Raw genomic sequence first — 8018 nt, 5'->3', positions numbered from 1 at the left:
CATTTTAGGAGTATGCCAATTTGGTATCTAGACTGTGATTCAGAAGCTTCTGTGACGAAATAAATAGGACACTGTCTGAAATGGGTTAAGCAAAGAGGATGAGATGGCTTCTGGTTTAGAGTGGCATGCAGAAAAGCTTTTAGAAACTTTTTTTTACTGATGCATTTTAAACTGATAGACTTAATGATAGAATGTTAGGTAATACAAGAAAAAGAGAAGGTATTCTGGATACAGTTTTCTGCTCCTGAACCTGCTTGGAGCACAGTCATTTTTCGTTTAGACCAAAGCAGTTCCTGGAACACAAGCAAGAACCCAGAAGTCCCTTGACATCTTCCTGGGACAACAGATATATGTATTTTGTGATATTTTTTCCTTATTTCTTAGTCTTGTATTCTTTTCTAAGCACTGACTCAGTCTCAACAGCTAGCTTTAACTAGAGCGCTCTCCTGCCAAATCAGGTAAGTAATCACATGAAGCAAAAAAGGCATAATGTCATAAGTAAAAAGGTTACCATTCTCTAGCTTATTTTTAGAGAAAAACTTCCATATTAAAAGAAGACGAGATATATTTGATTGCAAAAAGACATTGGTCTGAGTCCTGGCCTCCCAAGTCAAGTGTGTCTAGATGAAATACAGTATTCTAGTACATTTTTGGCATTCTCTATTAAGTGACCCAAACATTTTTGGATGAGCCTGACCTGCATAAACCTAATTACTAAGCAACTAACTCCCCATTTTATTTATTTAGGAAATTTAAAGAGAGTAATTAGAGAACTGAATTCCATTCTGAATTCAGATATGAAGAAGTTAGTATCACCTTGAGGAATTTTAGAGTTCCCTGGTTAATGCATAAGCTAGTATGGCCCTGTATTATTAAACAACAGCTCTCAATAGGAGGAAATACTAGTACCCAAACTTTATTGCTGAAAGGACAAGGGACAGTGTGTTACATTAACTGCTGACACCAGATCAGAGTAATTGTGAGATTCAAGCTCTAATCACATGCAGGCAAAAAGCTGGAACACCTGAGGCAAGTTTAGTCAAAAAATAAACAAAGATATGTCAAACACTTTAACTGTTGACAGTTGTCCTTGAGTTGTTAATAGTAACTCTTTACTACTCATTTTATGTGATTGATCACGTAGGTCACAATAGTTTGTGAACCTGCTTTTGGATTAATGAAACAATTCAAATAGAAGAAACAAAGCATAATGAATAGTAAATAAACTCCAAACTTCAGTTTAAAATTCATCATGTGGTGAAGTTCCTTCCTCAATCTGGCATAAGGAATTTAATGAAGGTCACACAGAAAGACCGTGAAAAAACTTAGATCATTATTCAGTCTTCAGCTACGAGTCATTTTACCTTTTATAAAATTGCATGTCACAAACCAGAAACTGGCATGAAAACTATGTGCATCATTCGATACAGAGGTGTAAAATATAATGATTTTTCTAGAGCTTGTTAAGCTTCCAAGTGTGGAGAAAAGTAAAGTGAAATATCAGAAACAACATATTGCCACTGGACTTTCACATACATTTTAATTGTGGTGTCTTATTTCTTGGAATACTTGTTATTTATTTTAGCTTTCACAATGAATTATATAAAAAAAGAGAAAATCTTAAAATGACACATAGCTATAATCTGTTTAGTATTTAAATTACTAGTTTTATAAAGGGAATATAATTGTCATATTTCAGCTGAGCAAACTGATGATATGTGGGAAACTGAGTTGCTCAATTTTTACTGTGTGCTGTCTCAGAAACATTAGGCCTAGAAGATATATCATTTCAACTCAATCTACAAGATCTAACATTGTCAAGTAAGGCTATATTTATGTGTCATATAGGAAATTTTTGCTTGCTAGTAGGAAGGACAATTCCTTGAATATATTGAAATAACAGTTCAAATAATTATTATCTTTTGTATGAAAACCCCCAAACAAAAAAAAACAACCAACAACCCACACCAAAAAACCCCAACAATCTCAGAAACTTAAACCCCTTAATTGCAGAAAAATTGGTGGCGTTTCATATACAAATCCCATACAATCAGAGAAAATCAGAATAACAGTTTCTAAACCATGATACTTATTGACCATGAAGCTGTGAAGGACACTAAGCTTGCTCTTGAAGTGTCTTACCTTTTGCACAAAAAAAAATATTGAGATATAACACCTTCTGGGACTTTTGTCACTTCTTTAAAGCTCTTATTTTCAATGCATTCAGGGAGATAGAGTTAATCAGAGGAGCTAGGAACATTAGTGTTAATTTATAGGGTTGAAAGAACATAAGACAAGGGATGAACTAACTGAATGGAATGTGCTAGTCTGAACACTTGCAAAAATAATCTATTTTCTATGCCAAAAAAAAAGTATTCTATGTGGATTAAATATTTATTTGGTAAGACTGAAAATGTATTTCCATAAATGAATTTTGCAAAGGATAAATGAAATGCATTTAGAATTTCCTATTGGTATGATATTGCATTATATTATACTAGTTTTATTTATTTAGCTGGATCCATTTTCAACTTGGTAAAATGAACAGGCAATCTGAAGTACGTATTGACTTCTAAGAACATCAGGATGAGTAACGGCTTTAGTGGTTTTCCTGCTCAGTTTTTGAAAGAGCTTGTTTTAACTACAGTGTTGTTAGGTAGTAGTAGAATAATCTTTGAAAAAAATATGTGTAGTATAGAATTCCTATTATACCCAATGCAGACTTATATGGTTTTTATCTTTTGTTGTATGGTACACAAGCACCTCCTTTAGAATTTAAAATAACAAAAACCAAAGACCAATGAACAAGTGACAATTCAAGCTAATAATATACTAATACTACATTTATAATTTTAGTATCAGTTTATATGATTTTTTTATTTTATAAATCAAATGGCAACCTAAAGACTTTTGATATGCACAAGTCATAAATGAAAATATTTAGAAACAGATTCTTAAATAGATTTTGTATATGGCTGCTAGACCATTTCATAATGGAATGGTGGAAACAATTGTTAATAAGGCACATAATCATTAGTGTGACATTGTGACCTTTTATTCTAATTTACCAAAAATGTACAAAAAAGTAGCCAACTATCTTTGACAATCTCTAAGAACTTTGTGCTTAAAACTTCAGTGTACTTCAAACTTGCATACACCCCTCAAAATCTTTCAGGGGTGTAAGTATAAAGAGGAAAATTTGAGTGCATTTTTTCTGTTATGTGGTGATCTAAAGCTAGACTATATTCTTTATTTAAAAGAATTTTTATGTTTTTATAATTTTTTTTACTCCTTTCAAATAGTTAAATACTTACAAGAAAAAGGTTGTGAAATTTATTTCAGTATTTTAAAAGCCTTTTTCCACTGTGAAAAGTAGTATTGAATATGTGACATAATTGGTTTCCATTTAAAAAAATAATTTCTGTAGACAAATGTCTTCATTTAGAAAAAGCAGAGACAAAAAGCATTTTTTTAGCTGTAATGGCGAGTCCTGAATCCTTTTCCAGCATATCCATCAATGATGAATATTTTCTCTACTTGTATGTTTCTGTGGGTACCTTGAATTAAGGCAAAACAGCCACTTCCTTTCATGTGTTTGTGTCAACAACTGAACTTGTTTCTGTTTAATATGCTCTCCTAAAGGTTAGCATTGTTCTTTCATGCAGTATACCCTTGTACAAAAGGACTTCACCACCGACATTATAATCCTTTCCTTTAACTCTGCTATGATTTAGATAAGGTTAAAAAGAGACAAGATGTTTTCTCATAAGTAAAGGAATCCTGACTTATCATGGGAATCCTGACTTACCATGAGAAAGGTGATGTTTGTGATATTCTTACTTTCCAATGGCCTCAATCAAATAACAAGTAAAAAAATATGACTCCATCATGTGATCCCAATGTTTACAGTTTAAAGACCTACTTGGGCTTCCACAAATTCCATTAGTTTTATTTATAAATCATAACTAATAAAAAACCCACAGTCACTATGAACCTTTTTTCTATGAGAATTTTCTTGTACTTTGACTCTCTCCCCTGCTTTTTACATGTGTACACAAAACTGGAGACAAATAAGGTAATACCCACAAAATCAGAAAGAGAGATAAGATATCAAAAACTCATTAAGGGGGAAATTAACTGACATAGATAAGCTTCTCTATAAAGAATTTTGCCCCCTCTCATAGCTCCTCTGCCTTCCTACTCCTAATCAGTTAAATCTAATATACACTGAAAACAACTCAGAAGTGTTTTATTTGCCTGTATATCACCAACAAACTGCACAGAAACTCAGTCAGCTGGATAAATAAGAATGGTAGCATATATAACTTTGTGTATATAACTTTTTTGAGGCACAGAACGGGAGAAATATATCTCCTGCTCATATTATTGTGATTATTTACTTAATATTTTTTTCTTATTTTGAAGGTTTCACATGCTTCTGAAATACAGCTATTTAAATTATAAAATTTATTTTTAAAAATATAAAAACCAAGCTGTGGAAAAGTGTGCACATCTGCCTCTATAGTAGAGATGGACCTCTGTGAGCTTCTCTGTGTAGCTGTCTTTCTATTTCACTCTTCACTTACAGACCTTCAGGTTAAGAAACATCATGACCATCACTTCCAAAAGCTCTAAATTAAATGAGTCAAACAACATAATAACAAATAATAACAGCATGCAGTTACATACATCTTCATCCCTTCAAGAATCACCACTCACAATAGTTGATATAGCTTATGAGGGACTGTGGCAGATGTGGAAGACAGGAAAGCACCTTGCAGCAATTTCATTCAACAGGTTATTTTCCAAGGATGGCTGTTAGTCTTCATGTGGAGAAATGAGAGTGTTCAGGGAGGTACAAGATGCTGCTTGGAGTTAGACGTCTTGATGGTTCTTCTCAGATGATACTGCAGAATAATAACAAATAAGCAAAAAAGTCCATGCATTAAATCCAAGAAGGGAAAGTAAGTCTCATGCTCTGAAAGAAATAATATGCTGACTGTATTCCTCAGGGACAGAATGGAGTTTTCTTAATTATTTTCTGTGATTTCACTTTTTCCTCTTCTTTCTTCTTTTGCTGTCAGTTGTATTGTCAGAAAAGCAGGCTCTTTATTCAGCTACCTGAAGAGAACAAGACGTGAGGGGAAAAACCCCTAAGTGTACTCCAATTCAGTGAAAGGAATCCTGAACTCTTTTGATCCTACTTGAGATAAATCCCTGAATGTAAAAATTTCATAAAAAAACCTAATATTTCAAATTCCTGGGGTGAGAACAACTATATTTTTCAGTTATGTTCTTTTTTTTTTTCTTCTGTGGATATCCTGTGATTCTTTCTTTTTCTTTAATTAAGGGATTCCTTCCTATGAAAGGTACTACTGAGCTATTCTGATTCAGGCAGAACTATTCCTTGGAAATAATAGTTTTTCCTGGCATTCTTAAAAAGGAAAATTATAGCAGAATTTTTTCTTAAGGCTGTTCACCTTTCTCTTTACAATATACCTTCCTAATTTCTTATTTTTTCACTTCTCTCCAGAAGGAGATAAAACTGGATTAAAATTGGATTTTGGTCTAATCTTCATTTCTGGTATTGAGTCATCATAAATAGTTTTTAAGAAATTTGAGAAATGAACGGCGAGGAGCACAGCAGCAGCAAGGCCAGTCCTGTGGCTCTGCACTAGTTTGGGGCAGGCAAGGTGGTTCCTTGAGCCCTGGAGGCTGGAGCGTGAGCAGAGGGACCCGTCAGGAGCCAGCAGCTCTTGTGAGCAGGGGGGTGACATGCGACTGATGCGGCGTGGGCGTTGCCAGAAACAATGGCGGGAGATTTAAACGGCCCCCAGGGAGCACCAGCGACCAGGAGCATGGCAAAAAGGACAGGCAAACAAGGCGTGGTGCGGCAGAAGGGCGTGGCATGGCAGTTTGTGCAGGCAGGGCAAGCAGGAGGGGCTCTGCAGCCCACTTCCAGGTCTCCAGCCCAGGGAAGTGCTTTGGTCACTGGCAACATGGTGGGCACTCTCCTCAGAGCTAAAACTGCTGTTCCTACAGAGAAAGCCCCTGAGACATGCGATGCATCCACCCAGACAGGTCTGGCAAGACAGAAACATCAGTACAGGCGGTGGGTTGCAGCAAGTGCCCAAACCCTTCTCCCAATGGTAAGGTAAGTACCTGTACAAGGTGCACACAGATTGATGACCTGTTACGCCAGGTGGCCGAACTGCAGGAAACAGTTGAAAGACTGTGCAGTATTAGAGGAGCTGAGGCAGAGATAGACAGGTGGTTTCAGAACCATGCTCCTGTGGCAGACTCCACCGAGAAGGAGGCACCTTGGACCCTGGTGACTCACAAAAGCAGGACTCCACATCAGCCTGCACCCTCTAGCATCTCAACCAGAAACAGATATGAAGCCTTAACGGCTGAGGACACATGTGAGCAAGGTCTGCAAAGTCCCCTGCAGCGGAAAACTGTACCGGCAACACATAGCGGACACCGTAAGAAGAAGCAACGAGTGCTCATAGTGGGTGACTCCCTGTTGAAGAGTATGGATGACTCATCTGCCAACCTGACAGGGAGTCACGTGAGGTGTGTTGCCTTCCAGGAGCCAAGGTTCAAGATGTGGCCGAGAAGATGCCACAACTTGTCAGGAGAACAGACTACTATCCTCTATTACTATTTCATGTAGGCACAAACGATACAGAAAGCAGAAACCTGGGCAAAATCAAAGAAGACTTTTGAGCCCTGGGGGAGCAACTGAAAAACATTGGGGCCCAGGTTATCTTTTCTTCCATCTTACCAGTTCGAGGGAAGGGGGCAGCCAGAAATAGGTGCATAATGTACATTAACTCCCGGCTACATAGCTGGTGCTGTCGTGAGGGGTTTGGCTTTTATGACAATGGGACGTTCTTCGACAACTACAACCTGTTAGGGAGGGATGGGGTCCACCTCTCTAGGAGAGGCAGGGGAATCCTAGGCAGAAGGTTGGCCAACTTGGTATGGCGGGCTTTAAACTAAAGGACTCGGGGGGTGGGGTGAGCAGTCAGGTGATTCAGGCAGTTGCATCCGATGGGGGAACAAGTGTGTCCATTCAGAGCAGCAATATATGTGCTGCAGCTGCCTCCCAATTTAAGAACCAAAAGACCAACTGCCCTAAAGGTGGGCTTGGCTGTGGCAGATCCTCCTTCATCCCTCCAGAGAAACATAGGTGCTCATTTGCCTCACTGAAATGCCTTTACACCAATGCGCGCAGCATGGGGAACAAGCAGGAAGAGCTAGAGTTCTGTATGTGGTTGTGGGGCCATGATCTCATCACACTTACAGAGACATGGTGGGACAACACGCATGACTGGAATGCTGACATTGATGGCTATGGGCTTTTCAGGAAAGACAGGCCTATGAGGCAAGGCGGTAGAGTTACCCTTTATGTAAAGGAGCAACTGGAATGTATAGAACTCCACCCAGGAGCAGATGAAGAACAAATTGAAAACTTGTGGGTAAAAATTAAGGGGCAGGCCAGCATGGGTGACACTGTGGTGGGTGTTTACTACAGACCACCCAACCAGGATGAGGAGGTAGACGAGGCCTTCTATAGACAGCTAAAAGTAGCCTCACAACTGCAGGCCCTGGTTCTCATGGGAGACTTCAACTATCTTGATATCAACTGGAAGGACCACATGGCAAGGTGCGCACAATTCAGGAGGTTCCTGCAGAACATCAATGACAGTTTCTGACCCAGGTGGTGGAGGAGCCAACAAGAAGTGGAGCGCTACTGGACCTTGTGCTGGCAAATAAAGAAGAACTGGTTGAGGATGTGAAGGTAGGGGGCAGGCTTGGCTGCAGTGACCACAAGATGGTGGAGTTCCAGATTCTGCGTGGTGGAAGCAGAACAAGTAGGACTGCCACGTTGGACTTCATGAGAGCTAACTTTGGCCTCTTCAGGGACCTACTTGGAAGAATTCCGTGGGCTAAGGCTCTAGAACATAGGGGAGTCCAAGAGAGCTGGCTGCTATTTAAGCAGCTCTTCCTCC

Source organism: Egretta garzetta, unplaced genomic scaffold (genome assembly GCF_000687185.1).
Source record: "Egretta garzetta isolate BGI_Z169 unplaced genomic scaffold, ASM68718v1 scaffold150, whole genome shotgun sequence".
NCBI lineage: Eukaryota > Metazoa > Chordata > Aves > Pelecaniformes > Ardeidae > Egretta > Egretta garzetta.
This window is presented reverse-complemented; position numbering follows the sequence as displayed.